Raw genomic sequence first — 18989 nt, 5'->3', positions numbered from 1 at the left:
AAATGGCGGGATGAAAGACTGAATAAATAAATGGATTGTATGTGGGAATCCAGTCAAAAAAAAAGATGGGATTGCTCTTGGGCAGGTATTTAACCTCTCTGTGTTTCAGATTTCTCATCTGTAAAGTGGGAATAGTAATGGCACCTTTGGCATGGATGTTTTTGTGAGGATGAAATAATTTAATATGTGTCAATTTTTAGAAGAGTGCCTGGTGCACAATAGGAACTATATAAATGTTCGCTATAATGGTGGCGTTTGCTGTTGTTACACGGATTGTAGTTCTTGCTGTTATGTGAAGTCCTCACCCACTGTGACAGGCCCCGGGTACAGCCATGGAGTTCAAGGTCTCCAACAACCACAGTCACAGACCAACATCTGCACATAACGGTGGCGGCACATGAATGGTTGGGGTTAGACTCAGATTTTGGCTGGGACACTTTCTGCAAGTATGGGGGACACCAGTGGTATCTAGGGTCCTATTAGTGGGGGACACAGATAAAGCATTAGAGAGAGCATCCCTCAGCCCTCATTAATCAAGAAGGTCTCAGGCATGTGCTCAGGTGTCCCTGATGCCTCCCTAACACTAGCTCTTCTCTTTCTGTCCCTCTCTTTCGTTTTTGTTTTTTTGGTCACACCCATGTTATGCAAAAGTTCCCAGGCCAGGGCTCGAACCCACACCACAGCAGTGACTACGCTGGATCCTTAACCAATAGGCCCCCAGGGAACCCCAAAGCTGTTCTCTTCTTTTTAACAACAATGAGAGAGCAGACTTAGCACTTCCCTGAGCTGCAGAACCTGGCTGGGTTTCAGGAGCATTGTTATCTTGCTTTCAGTGTTCTGATTTTTATGATGGTCATCTATCTATAGCACATGGAATCTATTTTCCAATTGCTCCTATGAGAGAAAAATTCCTCCTGACATAAATTTTATAAAATAGAAAGCAGTGGGTTGATTTAAGGAAAAATGTGAAATAAATAAGAGCACAGATCTCACATGGACCTGGTAAAAATCAAGAGAGGTTTCCGTGAATGACTGAAGTTTGAGAAGCACTGGGCTTAGGGCACAGACGGGAAGTGCGAGGGAGGCAGAACTGGCAGGACTGGAACCTACCTCCATCCCTTTGCACATGGTTTAGCACAGAGAATGCCTTTGCCTTCTCACCTCTGTGCAGCTCGGATCCAACACACCTTTCCCATCCTAGCTCCAGGGCCACACTTCCTTCACAAAATTTTACCTGATTCCTTCCCAGGTGACAGGTACCTCTCTCCCTGCTCCACCCCCATAGCAGTTTGGGGGCGGTGAGGCTTTCCTCTTCTCTTACAGCGGTGCACACGACACCCCCATTGCAGTCAGTTACAGCACAGTGCATGCAGCAGGTGCTCCACGGATGTTCTCTCTGATTCTGTACCTTACTTAATTAACCACAGCTCTTTGGTAAACATGTGCGCCACATCAGGAAAACGGAGCCATCCAGGGACAGAAACCACGGCAAAGTGCCATGGGACCCCTAGCTGCCAGTTGCAGGGGACTCCCGTGGTTTAAGATTTGCAGTGATGGTACATAGCTCAAGTTCAACTTGATGGGAGGTGGGCAGGAGGGCTGGGCAGTGAAGGATAAAGACGGGCAGCCGCTGTCCCCATTTCTATGAGGTGCCTTGGGCAACTAAGGGACATGGGAGTCCATCTGAGCTGGTGGCAGCTCTTGTCCTGTCCCCAGGGGCCATATGCTCTTATCAAAGCCACTCTCACTCCTTCTCCATCCCCAGGACACTGTGACCCCCTCCATCCCATCCTGGATGACTGTTGCTTTGCCCTGGTGGTGGTAGTTGCTCCATAGAAGGGGAGAGGAGCTTTCTTCTCAACCCCGTGATTGCCTTTCTCCTGTTCCCATTTGGGGAGAGCTAGTTTAGCTTAGTGAGAAGCTCCCCAGGGCACCCTGATGCTGTGCAGACAGGGATTTGAGCCCTAGCTCCTCCATTGATGGCCTTGTGACCTTGGCCAAGGGACCTCCCACTTGGAGCCTCAGGTTTCCCATCATGATCCCTGCCCTCCAGGTTGTTCCAATGGGACCAACACAGTGGATGGGCACGTGGCAGGAGCTCCTGCTCCACAAAGCTTGGGTTACTTTGCCTGCAATGTTCCAAGGTTGCAGTGGGGAGGGGGTGGCATGGCTAGGGAGGAAAATGCTGAAGGGAAAATGCCCCTCCCCCATTTTAAGGGCTGCAAACGAAGAGTTTAATTTCCTATTAAAATGGAAAAGCCAGGAGTCCTTGCTGTAGTGTAGTGGATTAAGAGTCTGACTGCAGAGGCTCAAGTGGCTTTGGAGGCTTGGATTCTATCCCTGGCCCAGTGCAATGGGTTTAAGTATCTGGTGTTAGCTGTGATGTAGGTTGCAGCCTCGACTTGGATTCTGTCCCTGGCCTGGGATCTTCCATATGCTGCAGGTGTAGCCATAAGCAAAAAAAAAAAAAATGTAAAAGGCAGAATTTGTAGTTTTCAAATTTTAGTGAGTATGATCAACATCTGAGGGTGCTGGCTAAAATGCAGATTCCTGGGTGCTGGGTCTGAGGAGTCTGGGTGGGGCCAGATAATGCACTTTAAATAGTCCCCTCAGGCGCCTACTGAAGGTATTTCCCAGGAACACCCCTGAGAGGCCCACCCTAGATCACAGGGCTGGGCCATCTAGTCCAGAGATTACGGGCAGGGGACCTCCACTCAAAACTAAGTTTTCTATTCTATTCGGATTACTTGTTCTTTGGTAAATTCTGGGGCCTTGGCAATGATGAGCCTGTTGTCCAACCTGACAAGGGGCCTGAGATGGAGTTGCTGCTGTCCTTAAAATCCTGGCCAAAGCCCTGGTGTTGTTGGTGTTTGTGGCCTCTGGATGGTCCAGAGCAGGAAACTGAGGTCCAGGGCAAAAACACTCCTGGACTCCTGGGAGGGGAAAAATGTGTGTGTGTGTGTGTGTGTGTGTGTGTGTGTGTGTGTGTGTGTGTGTGTGTGTAGGAGGTGTAGGGGTGAGATGCAGCGTGGGTGGGGGTAGACCATGCCGGGGTGTGAGGGTGCTGGGCCCTGCCGGACAGCAAAGTCTAGGGGAGTGAGTGCTCACTGCCTGGTGGCAGAAAAGGGAGAGCACCCAGCGGGTCCAGGGCTTAGTGTGGGCACAGGATGAGAGGGACAGAGGGCAGGAGGAGGGAGAGTGGGAGGCAGGGGGGAGCTTCTGCATAACAGTCCTAAGGAGAGGGCCCAGCTGATGGTTTTTTGCCCCAAGGAGTGCGCCTCTCCAAGGTTGCAAAATGCAAAGCCCCAGATGGGGACAGGAGGCGAGGGAGTCTGAGGCAATCCTCATGCTGTTACTTGAACTCCGGATCCAGCTTGTTTCGTGAGTTCTAAGTACCTGTCCCACCCAGGGTTGACAGGGAAAACATAGGTTGGCCAGTTAAATTTGCATTTCTGATAAACAGTGACTTTTTTCATCTAACTATGTCCCGTGCAATATTTGAGACATACCTATACTAAAACATTATTTGTTGTTTATCTAAAATCCAGGTTTAACCGGGCATCCTATATTTTTATTTGCCAAATCTGGAACCTTATCCTCCTCCTGCCTTTGGACCGAAGCCAGTCTGTGTGCGTTTCTGAGTCTTGCAACTAAAGGGATCTCAGCAGCAGTTGAGAAATGAGTCAACCTGCCTGGGGTCACAAGGACAGCAAGTCACAGCAGCCGGATTAGAACTCATGTCTGTGACTCAGGAACCTGTGATCACTCCTCCAAGAGGCTGGGGTGCAGCAGAGAACAGATGAGACAAAGCCCATGTAACAGAACTGGGTTTGAACAGAACGTGGAGCGGGGAGGAGAGTGAAGAGAGAGGGGCCTGGGACTTGTGGCTTTGTTGACTGAGAGATGACAGTCCTTTTTATTATTATTTGTTAATTCACATAATTTGTCTCTCGCTAAATATCAAATGCCTGTCAGGGGCAAGACACGGTGCTGGTTTCCAATATCTGAAATGGGCTGCTGCTATCATTGTTTATCTATCCCGTTTGGAAAAATGGGAGCACGAGGCTCAGCAAGGCCATGGGTCTGGGAGCCGAGGAAGCTGGGATTTTTCCAGGCCTCCTACCCTGAGCTCCACGCCCCACCCAGCCAGCCCACATGGAGGCCAGTCTGCTCCGCCACTTGGTGTGCCTTCAAACCCAACTCCCCATCCCCTGCCCGGGCAAAGCCATGCAAATTGCAATTGCTAGCAAATGCTCAGGCTGCTGCATCTGTGCTTGGCAGGTGTGTCTGTTGTGACATATCTGATGTTTAATTCTGACATCCTGTGTCCCACACCTGGGCACAGCCCTCCTTGCCTGCCACCAGTGTGGATGCCCAGCCGGGTCTCCTTCTATGTTGCGGGATGGAGGATGCTGGGGGAGGGGGACAGGAGCTCAGGGCCTTAGCAGTGCCGGAAGTTGGATCCAGGCCTCTGCTGCCATGGTGACGGTTGCTATAGAAACACACAGGCTGCACTCAGCACACCTAACAGGAATCTGTGGGTTTTGCCATAGACTGGAGTCAGCAGAGAGGGGGGAACTCGGTAGTGGTTAGAGTCCCCTTTCCGGAGTGAGAGCCGAGTCTTGCCCTGGGGCGGCCCCACCTGTATCTCCATTTTCTTTTCCTGCCACTTCCCCTCCCGCCGCTTCCCCCTCTGCCGTACAGTCCAGTCTCCGTGGCTTTGGCTGTGGCCCTCTCAGCCCAGAATACCCAGGCTTCTTCATCCCCCAAGCCTCATCCTGCTGCTTTCATTCAGCAAATATTTACTGAGTATGTAGGATGCGGTTCTGGCCACTGGGGACCCAGCCAGACAAGGGCCTTGCTCTCATGGAGCTGCCAGTCTTGGTGGAGAGGCAGGCATGAAGGAAGCACCCAGTAAATGCAAGAGAATACATTCTGATGGTGCCATAGCAGCAAGGAGGGTGATGCAGCAGACAGTGTTGGGTTGTGGGATTGGGGTCAGGGAAGATGTGTCTGAGGAGGGACCGCCGTCTTCCTGGTGCCCTCTGGACTCTGAATCACAGCACTGCTGGCCCTTTAATATCACTGCCCATCTCCCACCTTAACTGCTTTCTCCTTGAAGGCAAGAGGAAAGGCACATTTGTCTCTGTGTCCCAGTGTCTGATACAGAACAGGGACTTGATAAGGCACATACATTTATGGAGGGTGACCCATGGATCAATCAGTGTCACAGATGGCCTCTCGTTTCCCCTTCATACTGAGTCTGGGATGTAAGTATAAGGTGATCATTTCGTATCACTTTAGAGGTGGTGGAACCAAGCTCAGCCAGGTTGGGAAACTAGCTTCTCGTCCCACACTGGCTCAGAGCAGGGCTGACGGTCAAAGTCAGTCAGTCCTCTCGGGCTTCTTTTATGTAATATGGTAGATACGATTCACGTACCATATAGTCCCCCCTTTAAAGCCTATGAGTTCATGGTTTCCAGTTTGTTCACACTGGTGAGAACATCAGAACAATCAATTTTAGAACATGTTCATCATGGCCCCCAAAACAACTGAATTCCTCTAGCCAGGGCCTCAGCCTCGTAGGAGGACTTGAAGTTCAGAAGCTGGCTGCACTTGTAAATTTAGAGCCGAGGAGTTCTGCGTGGGCTGGCTGCCTCTCATTTGGCACAGCAGTAATGAACTTTTGCTTATTGGCATTTTAAAAGTATATGCTTGGCTTCTCTGAATTAAGACCCCGATTCTCCACTGAAAATCTCAAAACAACCTACGGACAAATAAGTCGCATTCCAGGAGAGCTTTCAGAAGGCTTCCCTAGCTGGGACATGGTGGGTGCTGTCTGTGCAGTGGCTCAGAATGTCTGGAATTCACCAGACTCTGCATTTTTAAAGCCCGAGGCTTTCTAGAAGCCTGATCTCATGGCATGTGCTGGCACAGTAGGGGCTGCAGCCAGGGGGATCCAGGGACTCTTTGAACCCCAGGACCACCCTGCCCTCCTCTTCATGAAGGGCCAGTGGTGATCAGTTTAACGCATATGTCCAGGTCGCTTCCGCCCCAGAACCAGTGAGTGGAGTAAGTGATCCATCTCTCCTTTCCTCAGTGCCAGGGGAGGCTCCCCTGCCCCAAATTTTCACATCCTTCCCGCCCCCACTTCCTCCAACTAGCCACACGTGTCTGTATTTCCTAAAGTATGGAAGGGGAGCAGTTTAACTTTTCCCCCAGTCTGGTGCATAAAAGAGGTCATGTGTCATTTTGCCATGTAAACCAAAGCCCCCTATTCCCAGTTTAGCAGAAGGTTCAGGAGCTCTCTCCTGGCTCCCTCTCCCCCTCCCTTGGAATCGTGCAAGATACTCAAGTTCTTCATCTGTCTCCAGGGGTCAGGCTGCCGTCAAAGATGAGTGAGGCAAGCTCCAGAGAACCTCGCCAGATTTTGCTCACAGCTGGCTCAGCATTCCCCGTCCCGGCTCAGAGACAGGAAGCAAACCTGGCCAGTTGAAGCAAGGATTTTATAAAGGTTCCTCGTTGGCTAGCTTCCAGTCTTTTGGAGGGCCAGAGACCCAGACTTGGAGGTTGCTCCGCTAGGAACAACTTCTAAAATCATACAACTGCTCCTCCGCTAGGTACAGACGCTGCTGCCAGCACCACCAACACTAGCAAGGCTGGAGCCTGTATCCTGGGGCTGACATTGTCGCTGGAAACTGGATTCAGCTCATGGCCACATCCTTGCCATACAGTCCCTGCTTCTCTGTCATCAGCGCCCACGCCGATGTCCTGCGGAGGCATTCTGATATGAGAAGCCTAGCTCACGTGCCATCTCCCTAGCTCCGCAGGAGGCTGGGAAGTGAATTTCAGCTTTTGTAGTGGGAGGTAGTCTCTGCCCACCTGGTAGACTCATGAGGTGGTGAATGCTCCCCCAAAGGTGTCGCCCAGCTGAATAATGTAATGGCTTCTATGCAGATTTGCCATCTTCACTCTGCTCCTCTATACCACAGGATTTGAAGAGGAGCCAATGGCTCCTAAATAAGTCCCCCTTCCCCCTCCCTCTAGGACCATGGGTGTCTGCGTGGCATTTCTATAACTAAGATGAGCCACACGTGACTGCACGGAATAAAGAAGCCTGCTTCACGATGACCGTAAACCCCATAAGGACCCAAGTGGGAGGAGCTGTTCCCCAGAGGAAATCAGGGTACCATATTCCAAAAGAAGGGATTCTGGGCAGAAACAATGACGCGTGTTCACCATAGCTAGGGAATCTATGGCCAACTGATTAGAAAACAAAAGTAACATATTAGAGAAGTCACAGAGGGGTCTCAGCAAGTACCAGTGTCTCCACTGGAATGATCTGGAATGCACATGGCTCTCAGCCTGTTCTTCCTGTCATCCCCTCAGGATTCCCTTTCCTGCCCTTTCTGTCTTGTGGGGGAGGCCTTTCCCTTTTCCTTCCTACCTGGTGCGGAGAGCCTGTGATGCTATCACATGGGCCTCCACCCTTGACAGGTGGTGTGCTCTGGGCTAAGAGGTCAAGCTTTGGATTTGGGCAGATCTGGGTTCTGCTTGGACTCTGCTCCCTTTGTGTAAGTTGGGTGAATTTATCTTTCTGAGCCTCTGTTTCTTCACCCACAGAGTAAGTAAAATGATGGTGCTTATATCATGGGATTGTTTTTAACTCTAAATGACAGTATTCAAGTAAAGCGCATAACAGTATAGGGCACAGAGTAACTGTCATGAAACGGCAGTCGTTTAATAATACTGATGGTGGTATGTAAATAATTATTATTATCATTTAAGAGTTGGGGCAAGTTATTCACCATCTCTGAGCCTCAGTTTTCCAGTGGGGAGCAGTTATGCCTGCCTTTAGAGGGTTACTGTAAGGATGTTATAAAACTGTGTAGATGGAACCTACCAGAGCATCTAGCTCTGTAGATACACAGCACCCCTCCCTCATTTCCCTCCTCAGTATTTATTTAGTGGGGAAAAGTCACCTCAGGGCATTTATTCTCTGAGGAGAATCACATCGAAACATCAGTGGAGTCCACAGGCAGGAAGGACTTTCCAGTCTATGGAGTGTGAGGAGAGACCCACTCTTCACAGAAATGGCACTGAGGCTCAGGAAGGTGGTGCCAAGAGACAGTATTATTGTTCAGAAATATTTCCTGATCCTCCTGGGGAGGATTATACTTCTCTGCTCCATTAATGTCAGGCTTGGCCATGTGACCCGTTATGGATAATGAAATGTGAGTAGGGGTGGGGGTGTTACTTCTGCGGGAAAGCTTTAAGGGTCATCTTGTGGGTCCCCATATTCATTTTTCCCTCTGTCACAAAATTAGCCGTGTTCCAGATAAGGGTCTCTCCATCATCCTGAGTCCTGAAGAAATCCCAAACCAGAGTCACAGCCAACTCAGTGGACACATAGAATGTGTGAGATTTTAACCATTGTTGTCATAATCCTCTTAAAATCTGGAATGTTTTTGTTTTTGCAGCATAACCTATCCGGTCCTAACTGATGCAGGCCAGATACCCTGAACAATCCTCTCCTCCCTTCCAAGCCCCCTTTAGTCACGCTCTTTGCTTCCAGTCTTGGTTACTGCTTGGGAATGGGAGCCTTACCTCATTCTACCCGAGAGAAGGATGAGGCAGCTGAACACAGTGAAGACATCATCTCAGTGTGTGGAGTGGTACTCAAAGTCATGGATGGAATATGACCTAATCTCGCCTGGTCACACCCAGCAGCGATTGTTGAAGTGTAGTGTAAGGAGCACTATGACTTGCCTATCAAACTTCCTGCCCGGAAAACATTTCTCTTACTTTCTAATCTCTCTGTCCTTAGAGTTATAGGAAGCTGACCCCATCCTGGGTCTAGGAAGTTTCTGAGTTGTCTAAGCCAGAGTTACTCAAAGTGTGGTCCCTTGACCAGGGCTATTCCACACACTGTTTGCTCCTGGCACCTAAAGAGATAAGTATGGAAATAGAGGAGGTATTTAGAAACTTTTATAGCAGTTGGTTCCTGCCAAGACACACATACATACGAGAAATGGACTCCTCTTTTTGAACAGAGTTAGACCCTTGAGGTGCTGCCATAATCGTGTGGTAAGCTTCATGTGGTAGAAGTGCATACTCTCCACGTGCATATAGGATCTTGTATCGGTCCATGGATGGTCTAGGCCAATCATGGTAGCCTGTGTCCACTTACCAGTGATTGGTCTAGGCTTGGGCATGTGACCCAAATCTGGCCAATGAGACATGAAGGGAAGTTTGATGGGGGCTTCTGGGAAAATATTTCCATGCTCCTAAGAAAGAGACTCAGGAAGAAAGCGTTCTCATTTTCTTTGGGGGCATTGGATCTGGATGCAATGTCCCAAACTGCTGCTGCTCTTCTTACAGGTGTCCAGTTACGTGAGGGCATATATTTCCTCATTGTTTAAGCAGCACCCTGACCAATGCACTCACTCACTCAGGCTATTCCAAAGTGGAAATCCTCCTATCTCCTGAGTCTCTCCTTGAATCAGCTGCCATAAGCGTAAGCCTTTTTTCCTTTTCATCTAACATTTATTGATCACCTGTTATGAACAAGGCATTTTGAAGATACTTTGTTATGTAAGACAACTCTTTGACCCCCAAACACCTTGCAGTCAAATCACAAAATGTAAAAATAAAGCCAGCTGGAAGATAGTGATATTATTAAAAAATACGCAAACAAAAATATGCAAACAAAGAGCAGGGAGAAATTTCCAGTGGAATACAGTAACACATTGTTGGCATAAAAATCAGAAAGTACACATTTCTTCTTTTTGCTACGGGAGAAAAGCAATGAGTGCTTATTGTAGTCTGCATGCCCCAGTGAAACAGTCATGTCTCTGCACTCTTGTATTTGTTATATACTTCATTCCCAATGTTATTATATGCCCGGATGGCCCCCACCCCTTTTTTTTCTTCCCTGCCTGGTGAGCTCCCACATGGCTTTGAGAACCCAGTCAAAATGCCCTCTACTGGGGAGGCTTTTCTAATCCCCCCAAATCACTGTGCCTTCCTCTCTGCTGCCTTTGCTCTCTCTGTAAAATCCCCTCTGTCAGACCCATACTGGGGCACAAACAGGACTTTGGTCTCTGGAAGGCTCCCCTGCAGGACTCTAAGCTGCTCGAGAACAAGGCACATATCACAGTCTTTTCTGGGTCCCCTATGCCTCATCTATGCCTGGTACGGGGCAGTGGCCCAAGAAATATCCATTTATTAAGGAACATCATCACGAAGCTTTTCCACAGATGTTTGTGGAATGAGGGAAGGGATTTTTAAGAGAGGCTAGTGCTTGCAGCTTTTGAGGCAGGGTGAGGTGAAAGGAGTGTGCGATCATAGGCACCATGAGCAAAGCATCTCAGGACTGGAGGGGCCCCCGGGGCACTGTGTAGGCCTTGATCAGCTCAGCAGTTCCTAGGATTCTGACATCCTCTCTGTTCTTTGGGGACTCAGGCATCCAAGGTCACCTCATTATGGTGCTGTGTGAAGACAGTACCCCAAAGGGCCATCGATTTGGAACATCTGATCGGCTTTCTGTGTCAGATCCACTAGCTCGTAAAATCCAATAAATGTCAAAGATCTGCCAGGCCCATTAACCTCTGGAGGTCTATTAAAAGTCTGCTTTTGCTAAGGTGATTCTGTTTTCATGCAGACACCAGGAAGGCCAGTTATAAGAGCCCCAGAATTTAGGAAAGTAGGAAGGGCAGAGATTTAAAAACAGGATCACCAGTTTTATCTTGAGACTCTGCCGTCTCTTCCACTGGAACATACAGGATGACCAGCCCTGTGGTAGGCATGGGGGTAGGGGAGCCCCTCCAGGAAAGATTCCAGATTCTTTACTTGCCCCCATGAAAATGAACCCAGGAGTTCCCACTATGGAGCAACAGGATCAGTGGTGTCTCTGCAGCACCAAGAAGTAGGTTCCATCCCAGCCCAGCTCCGTGGGTTAAAGAATCCAGAGTTGCCACACCTGCAACAAAGGTCTCAGCTGCGGCTTAGATTTAATCTCTGGCCCTGGCAACTCCATATGCTATGGGGTGGCCAAAAAAAGAAAAAAAAAGAAAGAAAATGAACCCAATCCATGTCTTCAAAGTACACCCCCCATCTCTGTTTTATCCCTTACAACACTGAAGCAGTTATTTGCTGCATGTGGGTCCCTTCCATTAGACTATGAGGGCCGCAAGACTGGAGTGTTTGTAAGGATCTTTGACAAGTGATGGATAGCTGAATCCAAATTACTTTAGCAAGAAAGGAAATTTGGTTGGCATATCTGTCACAAGCCCTCCCAAAACCTGGCAGGACAGGCACTGGCGGATCCCATGTGATGGCAGGGCTGCGTCCAGCAGCTCCAGAGCTCCCGCTGCCAGCCTAACATTCCTGTGAAAAGGAGCTTTTCTCTCCCAGTAGAGCCAGCCAGTCTCCAAGGCTGATGTCTGTTGGCCCAGCCTGAGTGCATTTGCCAATCCCCAAGCATTCTTTGGCAAAGCTGTTAGCCTGTTGTGCTGTAATTAGTTCTTTCCTTGCCTGTTTCCTACCTGGAACTGAGTTCCCTGGTGATTGGAACTAGTTCCATCTTCCCAGTGCCTAGTTTAAGGCCTGGAACACAGTGAAGCTTACTAAATGTGTGTGGAATGAATGAATGAATGAAATTAACATCATTGATGATCTTCTGTGTATTAAGCACCATGAAAGTCCATTTATAGGAAATTATGTTTCCAAAGTGGCTGTAAAAATAATCCCCTACCTCCCATGCCTTTTTTGGAAGGAGAACTTCTGTGTCTATACCAGCGGCAGAGTTGCTTTGCCCTTGCCTTGAATCCTTGGAGCTGGCCCTCACACTTGTTATGACCAGTAGAATGTGATGGACACTGGGTAACTTCAGGGCCTTCAGAGAACTCTAGCTTCTGTTTTCGTCTCTTGGGATACTCCTCACAGCCATGCTACGAGAAAGCACAAGCAGCCATGTGGAGAGGTGAATGAGGAGAACCAAGACTCCCAGCCAGCAGATCCAGCTGTATTCCCAGCTGGTGGTCAGAGCTAACTGCCAGTCATATGGGCAAGGCCATTTTGGATTTTCCAGCCATCCCTGGGCCTCAGCAGGCACCATATGAAGCAAAAGAACCACCCAATCAACCTACAAAATCATGAAAAATAATACAATTTTATCCTCACATCGGTCCTGTAGAAACAGTCTCAGAGACATTAAATAGCTTTCCTTAAATCATGCAGTCCTTAAATAGCAGCGCATCAGACTTACAGCCAGGATGTGCTCATGAAAACTAATCTTGCCAGAAGTTAATAAAGGAAATCAGTAATTGGAAAGCAAACCATTTGGCAACATCACAGAAATGCATTTCGGAGCCAGCCACTGCGTTTGGTTTGACTCTTCTGGGGGGGTTTAGCATGGTAGCTAGATTTAGCATGGTAAGACATAAGATAGGGGCTACCACAGCAGCAGAGCAGGAGAGATGTAGGCCACTGTGGTGTGTGATAGGGGATGGTGGGGCCTGCAGCAGACAGGAAAGGGCATATCACACCTAAAATAGCTGCCATGTCAGGGTATAGGTTGGCCCAAGGTCACCAGATCCTCCAATACCTCAAAAGCATGAGGTATTCCAGTCCCTCAGTTTTGTCTGAGTCAGGGGCAAGGGAGACAGAAGACATTTGCAGACCAGATCAGACCCCCAGAAGCCCAGTTTCGGACTTTCTTTCTAAGAAGCCATCCCAGTTTAGGCTCTATAGAGGGAAACATACCCACTGCCTTTGTTTCAAGAGAAGGAAAAAAAAGAAGTGTTTTTTTTTTTCCACTATAAGCTCTGGAAAGGGTTCCAAAACATTCTTTTTTTTTTTTTTTTTCCATAGTTAAGATAATTTGCTGAGGACTCCTGGCCCATTTTCCACCTCCCGGCTGGCTTTGGCTTCTGTATGTTCTTATCATCTTGTGAAATGCTGCTGCTTCCCAAGGGAAGGCCAGACAGGGAAACTCCTCTTTGCGAAGCAGGCAGCTCCAGGAGGCCCTCCTCCAGGCATGGGGCCCCCTGGCAGTCTGGAGAGCTGTTAACGCTCTCTGCGTATGTGTGGCCCCGTGGAGCCTTCCTGGGCAGAAAACATCCCACTAAATGAGCTCCTTTACTGGGTCCAGGACCTGCAGGTGGAGGCTTCTGCAGGAAGCCTGAGCCCGGACTATGGTGGCCACCAAGAGGCTAGACAGCCATGCTGTCCTGTTCCCTGACCTTGTCCCATGGCCGGCCTCAAACTCACAGCCTTTGCTTCTCTGGGTTCTTCTGCCCTTTACAGAGTGGTAGAAGCCTCCCCGCTTATCTCGGTCTCCTGCTGCCTCATGCTGCTGCTTGAGTAGTGTGTACAGCTCCATCAAGTGTTTCACAGTCATGAACTGATGCAGAGTTTACCGCTGCCCACCAGAGTCGGAGCCATGCCTGACCAGGGCTCAGAGAAGGTAAGCAGCTTGTTCAATATCATACAGTTAGTAAACCTAGTAGACCCAGATATTCTGTGGTTATTTCGGATTGTTAAAATAATGATGATAATAATAATTCCTCTGTTAATCACTGAAAGTCCCCTTCCTTACCCAGATTCCCATATGCCCAGTCTTCTGCTCAGAGGCAGCCACTGTTACTGGCTTCTCGTGTGCCCATCCAGATAGCAGACATCATAAAATTATGGGAAATCAGGACCAGGTGGGATTAGCCAGGCTCCATGGCCATTTGACTCATGATCACTGCTTCTTGAGAAGAGCCTGGCATGGGCTTAGGGACACCCATTCCCGGTCACTGGTAGTGGTGACAATGCAAGGGCCTTTCTCCAGGGTACTACAGTGGACCCAGCACTTGACCTGGGCATCAAGGGCCTGATACAGGCCACTCAGCTTCACAGGGCAGCACACTCCTTTTTTTACAAGATGAGCCAAGAAACTCCCAGCGAGGGTATCCATCCAAATTATTGGGGGTGCTTTTCAAAATTCAGATTGCAGGATGTCACCCCAGGACAATGGAATCAAAATATCTTTGAGAAGGCTCAGGAATCTCATTTTAAATCTCTGTAATATCCTTTAGGGAATTCACAAAAGTACACAAAGATTTATATACAAGGGAACATAAGTGCTAGGTAACTAGCTGCTGCCTTGTTTGAGTATATAGTTAGAATGTCCATAGAGGTCTGTCAATCAGGGGTCAGTTCCACACAACAGAATAGTATGCAGCCATAAAAATTAGTCACATTGGAGTTCCCATTGTGGCTCAGTGGTTAACGAACCCAACTAGTATCCATGAGGACGTAGGTTATATCCCTGGCCTTGCTCAGTGGGTTAAGGACCTGGCATTGCCATGTGCTGTGGTGTAGGTTATAGATGCGACTCAGATCTGGTGTTGCTGTGGCTGTGGCATAGGCCGGCGGCTACAGCTCTAATTCGACCCCTGGCCTGAGAACCTCCATATGCCGCGAGTGTGGCCCTAAAAAGACCCAAAAAAAAGTTTAAAAAATTAGTTATATCTTCATGCCCCAGTGTATTGACACATACATCCAAAATACACTGATAGCAAGAAGAATAGGGGACAAAATGGTAGACTGGGCATCCATGAGCGTAGAGAATAGTTTTGCCTGCACTTGTATGGATTGCCTTCTGGAAGGTTTATAAGAAAGAATGGTTGCTTCTACGGAGGAGACACTGGGGGACTCTTTACTGAAGACCCTTTGTATGAGGCTTTTACCGTGTGCGTCAAAAGGAGACCATTCTAATGGACCTAAAGACTATCCTGCGAAGTGAAGTAAGTTAGAGAAAGATATCATATGAGATCACTAGTATGTGGAATCTGATAAAAATGATATAAAAAGAACTTATTCACAAAACAGAAGCAGGAGTTCTGCCTCTGGCTCAGCGGTTAACGAATCCATGAGGACGCAGCCTTGTTCGGTGGGTTAAGGATCCGGCACTGCTGTGAGCGGTGGTGTAGGTTACAGATGAGGCTTGGATTCTGTGTTGCTGTGGCTGAGGCATAGGCTGGCAGCTACAGCTCCAATTCGACCCCTAGCCTGAGAACCTCCATATGCCACGGGTACAGCCGTAAAAAGCAAAAAAAAAAAAACAAAAAAAAACAAAAACCCAAAAAAACAGAAACAGACTCAAAGATTTCAAAACCAAACTTGTGGTTATCAAAGGGGAAATGTTGGGACAGAGGATAAATCGGAAATTGGGAATGGCATATACCCACTACTATTTACAATGCTGATAAGTATCAAGGAGCTACTGTATAGCACAGGGAAATGTACTCAGTACTGTCTGGTGGCCTGTGTGGGGAAAAGAGTCTGAAAAGGAGTGGATGGATGTGTATGTATAACTGATTCACTTTGCTGTACACCTGAAGCTAACACATTATAAGTCAGCTACATGCCAATAAGATTTTTTCTTTTTTGATACCGTTCTGAAAAGCTCCCAGAGGAATCTGCTGAGCCCCCAGGCTTGGTAACCACTGGATTAGATGATTCTTTGCCCTCCTGGGGATGTTTCAGCTCTAAATTCAGCTCTAAAACTCAGGCCCTGGGATTAGTGACTAACACATGCATCAGAGACATGCCAACTGTAAGGTAGCGTCAGAAGTGCCATGTCACCAACACTGCTCTCCATGAATCAGTCTGGAAAGTCCACAGTCATGACACATGCTCTAGATGGGGCTTAGTGCTGCTGTCAATGTATGCAGTTCATGAATGCGAGCCCCCGACTGGTGAACACCAAGCAGCAGCTGTGTTGGATTCTTGAATAGGGGGTTGGCCTCCCCAGCTTTTTAGAGTGAAGGAAGGTGATGCGACCCACTGGTGGGCCAGAGCCGGAAGTGCCTGTGGCAGAGGCCGGGCCCTGGGACTCCCCACTCATTCCCTGGCCACTGCATCACAGCCGCTGTTACTCTGAGCGCTGAACCAGAGTCCTTCATATGCGTCATCCTCTTCCCCCAACACACATTGTTGTCCCCCTTGTGCAGATGGGGAAACCGGGGCTCAGAGAGCTCAAGTGACTTGCCCTTGAGCTTAGATCTTTCTGACTGTAGAGCAAGTCTTGTTTTCCAGTGTTTGTGACCTGGGTGATCTCTTACTGCAATGGGACCTGCTGCTGTGGGGGCCCACATTCCCAATACTCTTTTCTTTTCTTTCTTTCTTTTTTTTTTGCTTTTTAGGGCATACCCACAACATGTGGAGGTTCCCAGGCTAGGGGTCTGTTGGAGCTACAGCTGCCAGCCTACGCCGTAGCCACAGCAATGCCAGATCTGAGCCAATCTGCGATCTATAGCACAGCTCACAGCAACGCTGAATCCTTGGCCCACTGGAGAGGCAAGGTATCGAACCTGCAACCTCATGGTTCCCAGTTGGATTCGTTTCCCCTGCACCACATGGAAGCTCCCCCAGTGCCCTTTTCTATGTGCCTCTCTGAGAGCTCCCAGGAACCCAGCTCCCAGGGGTTCAGGTAATAGGGCTCTCTCAGTTCCGAGCTCAGAGGCACTCCAGGTGGCTGTGCGGGTGGTGATATGGGAGAGAGGTGAAGACACCTCATGGTGGCCAAGCTTAGGCAGACTGGGTGTGTGACCTTGGCAAGTGCCTGTGCCCCATCTCATACCTGCTCGGGTTTTATCTGCAAAGATCAAGAAGTGCTGCACACGAGCTTGCACCAAACTTGGCACAGGGTAGATTTACAGATTCACTGTACACCAGTGGTCCCTTCAGGTATTCTCTGGTGTACCGCCAGCACCTAGAACAGTGCCTGGTACAGAGTAGACACTCTGTAAATATGTTGCCTAAAAGAACAAATGAGCTGTTGACCTGTTTGCCAGAGCTGCCGATAAACTAGGTGGCTATGGACCAGTTCCTTCCCCTCTCCTAGCTTCAGTTTCCCCATCTCCAAGGAAGTGGGTCCCTTCCATCAGGTCTCACCCACCCGGCCCACTTCTCATCTGCACCAACCTTCAGGGACCTGTGAGCAGCCCCAAGCAAGTTGTCTTTCTGTTTCCCTGAATATTAGTCTTCAAATTAAACAAATCCATTTGGAGTATTCCACGTTGCCATGGGTATTACAACTGCTCTTGTTCTCTCTCTCTCTCTCTCTCTCTCTCAATCTCTCTCTCGATCTCTCTCTCTTGCTCTCGCTCTCAGACTCTGCTTCCTGGCGAGGCATTCTTTTGGTTTTATCCTTTGGGGAGGCACATTGTAGCTAGGAGCTGTGGAGTAGAGCTCCCTAAAGAAATGGGGGCTTGCCCCAGGCTGCATGTGGCAACCAGAGCACACCTGAAAGGTTAGAACCTCATGCCAGCTGTCTGATTCTCATGCTGATATGACCATAGAAACAAGCAGGGTAGGAAGTGGGAATGGTCTCCAAATGGGCTCACGGACCAGAGGATCCCACTTATGGGGAAGGCCAGAGCACTACAGGTGTTAGGCCGCTCTTGGGGACCTCATTGGATGTGGTGGCAAGGAGATGTGGAGGGACTGGTGACGTCGGAGGCCTTTGCTCGCTTTGGCTCTGCATCCAGCTCTCCTCCCGCAGACTCTTGTGGCAGCAGCCCCCTGCTTTCTCCCCTGCCAGCTCCCCCTTCCCAGTCCCACTCAGCTTCGGGAAGCCACTGGCCAGTGAGCCACCTGACCTTCCCACTCCCTTGCCTGGACCCTCCCCATCCCATGTGCTGCAGGGTCAAACTCCAGCAATAAAACCCTTACCTTCAAGTGGCCTCTTCCCCACTCGAATCCCAACTGGTACCTTGATAGAGGTGTGGCTGCTAAGAGGTGGAAGAAACCTCGATTTAAGCCCAGCTCTGTCTGACTGGGAAGCCGCTATGCTCTCCATGACGTCTTCTAGGATTCTCGTAACCAGAGAGTTATTGGTCAGCAGATGCCCAGCGGTCCGGTGGACTACAGGTGACACTGAAGAAAAAGGAGCCAGGCTTGCTCTCAGAGGGGCTTTTGTCTATTTAGAGAGAGAAAATGAACAGACATAACGCTTTGAGGACATACATACCTCAAGGTCTTGGCTAGCGGAGATCTATGTCAATTACTAGAGTTTAATTCCATAAGCTTCCGTGTGGGGCATAAAGCCATGCCCTGGAGGGACTGCGAAGGGGTGTCAGCCACAGGCCCTGGCGGAGTAAGGTGCATAATTATAGAGATGTACAGCTACAGAGCTGGTGACATCTGCTGTGGGTGCTGGGCCAGCATCCAAGCCCTCTTCTTCCAGAAACGTGTTCCTTTGGGAAAAGATGCTTCCTCTAGTCTCATCCTATGTGATCTGGGCAGGGCCAGCCCTTCTCTCCAGCCACAGTGAGTGGTCCAGCTCGCTGATGGTCAGTTGAAGGACTTTTGCTGGAGCTCTGGGCAAGAGGGTCCTCCAGGGGCTCCCACCTGGAAAGAGGCAGTCCTTACACTGGCCCTGGACCTGCTCTGGCCCCGGCATGTATGTAGCTGTATAAAATTGTTCTCGCAGTGGGAATTTTGTTGTGGAAAACCATCTGACTTAAACTCAAGGACTTAGGAGGAAGTGGTCAGACTGGGCTGGGGCCTCAGAAAGGCCTCCTGGAGAGGTTGGTTTGCATCCCTTGGGAGAGAGGCCAGGAAGGGGCAGGTGAAGCGGGGAGAGGGGAGATGTGGGGGCAGGAGCTCTGAACCAGGCTGGGGAAGCGGGGTGCTCTTCCGTGGGGGATGTGCACCGGGGCAGTTGGGCTGGACCAGAGTCTGTGGGCAGAGGAGTAGGTAAGGTAAGGAGGATCAAGCCGAGGCCATGCAGCATCATGGAGGAGTTTACACCAGGGGTGCAGTGGCGTCATGCCCTATGTGGCTGAAGACCCACCCATTCAGGGGGATGGGGGTACGAGCGTCACCTGTCTCAAACGAGCTGGGACACCTGAGGCAATTCCCAGTGTGTTCCATGGCAGTGCAACTGGGAAGATGCCCAGGTGACTTGCCCCTCACCTGACTGCCGTGGTCTC

At 49.4% G+C, this 18989-nt stretch overlaps 1 long non-coding RNA gene across 10 annotated transcripts in view; it reads left to right on the top strand.

Moving 5' to 3' along the window:
* The window catches only part of LOC102164818, a 230832-nt gene that overhangs the window by 20333 nt on the left and 191510 nt on the right, over positions 1-18989 (top strand). For all 10 annotated transcript variants that reach the window (XR_002339638.1, XR_002339637.1, XR_002339634.1 and 7 more), the window contains exon 3: positions 13309-13468. This is a non-coding gene — a long non-coding RNA (uncharacterized LOC102164818). The remainder of the gene's footprint in view (positions 1-13308; positions 13469-18989) is intronic.

Source organism: Sus scrofa, chromosome 16 (genome assembly GCF_000003025.6).
Source record: "Sus scrofa isolate TJ Tabasco breed Duroc chromosome 16, Sscrofa11.1, whole genome shotgun sequence".
NCBI lineage: Eukaryota > Metazoa > Chordata > Mammalia > Artiodactyla > Suidae > Sus > Sus scrofa.
This window is presented reverse-complemented; position numbering and strand designations above follow the sequence as displayed.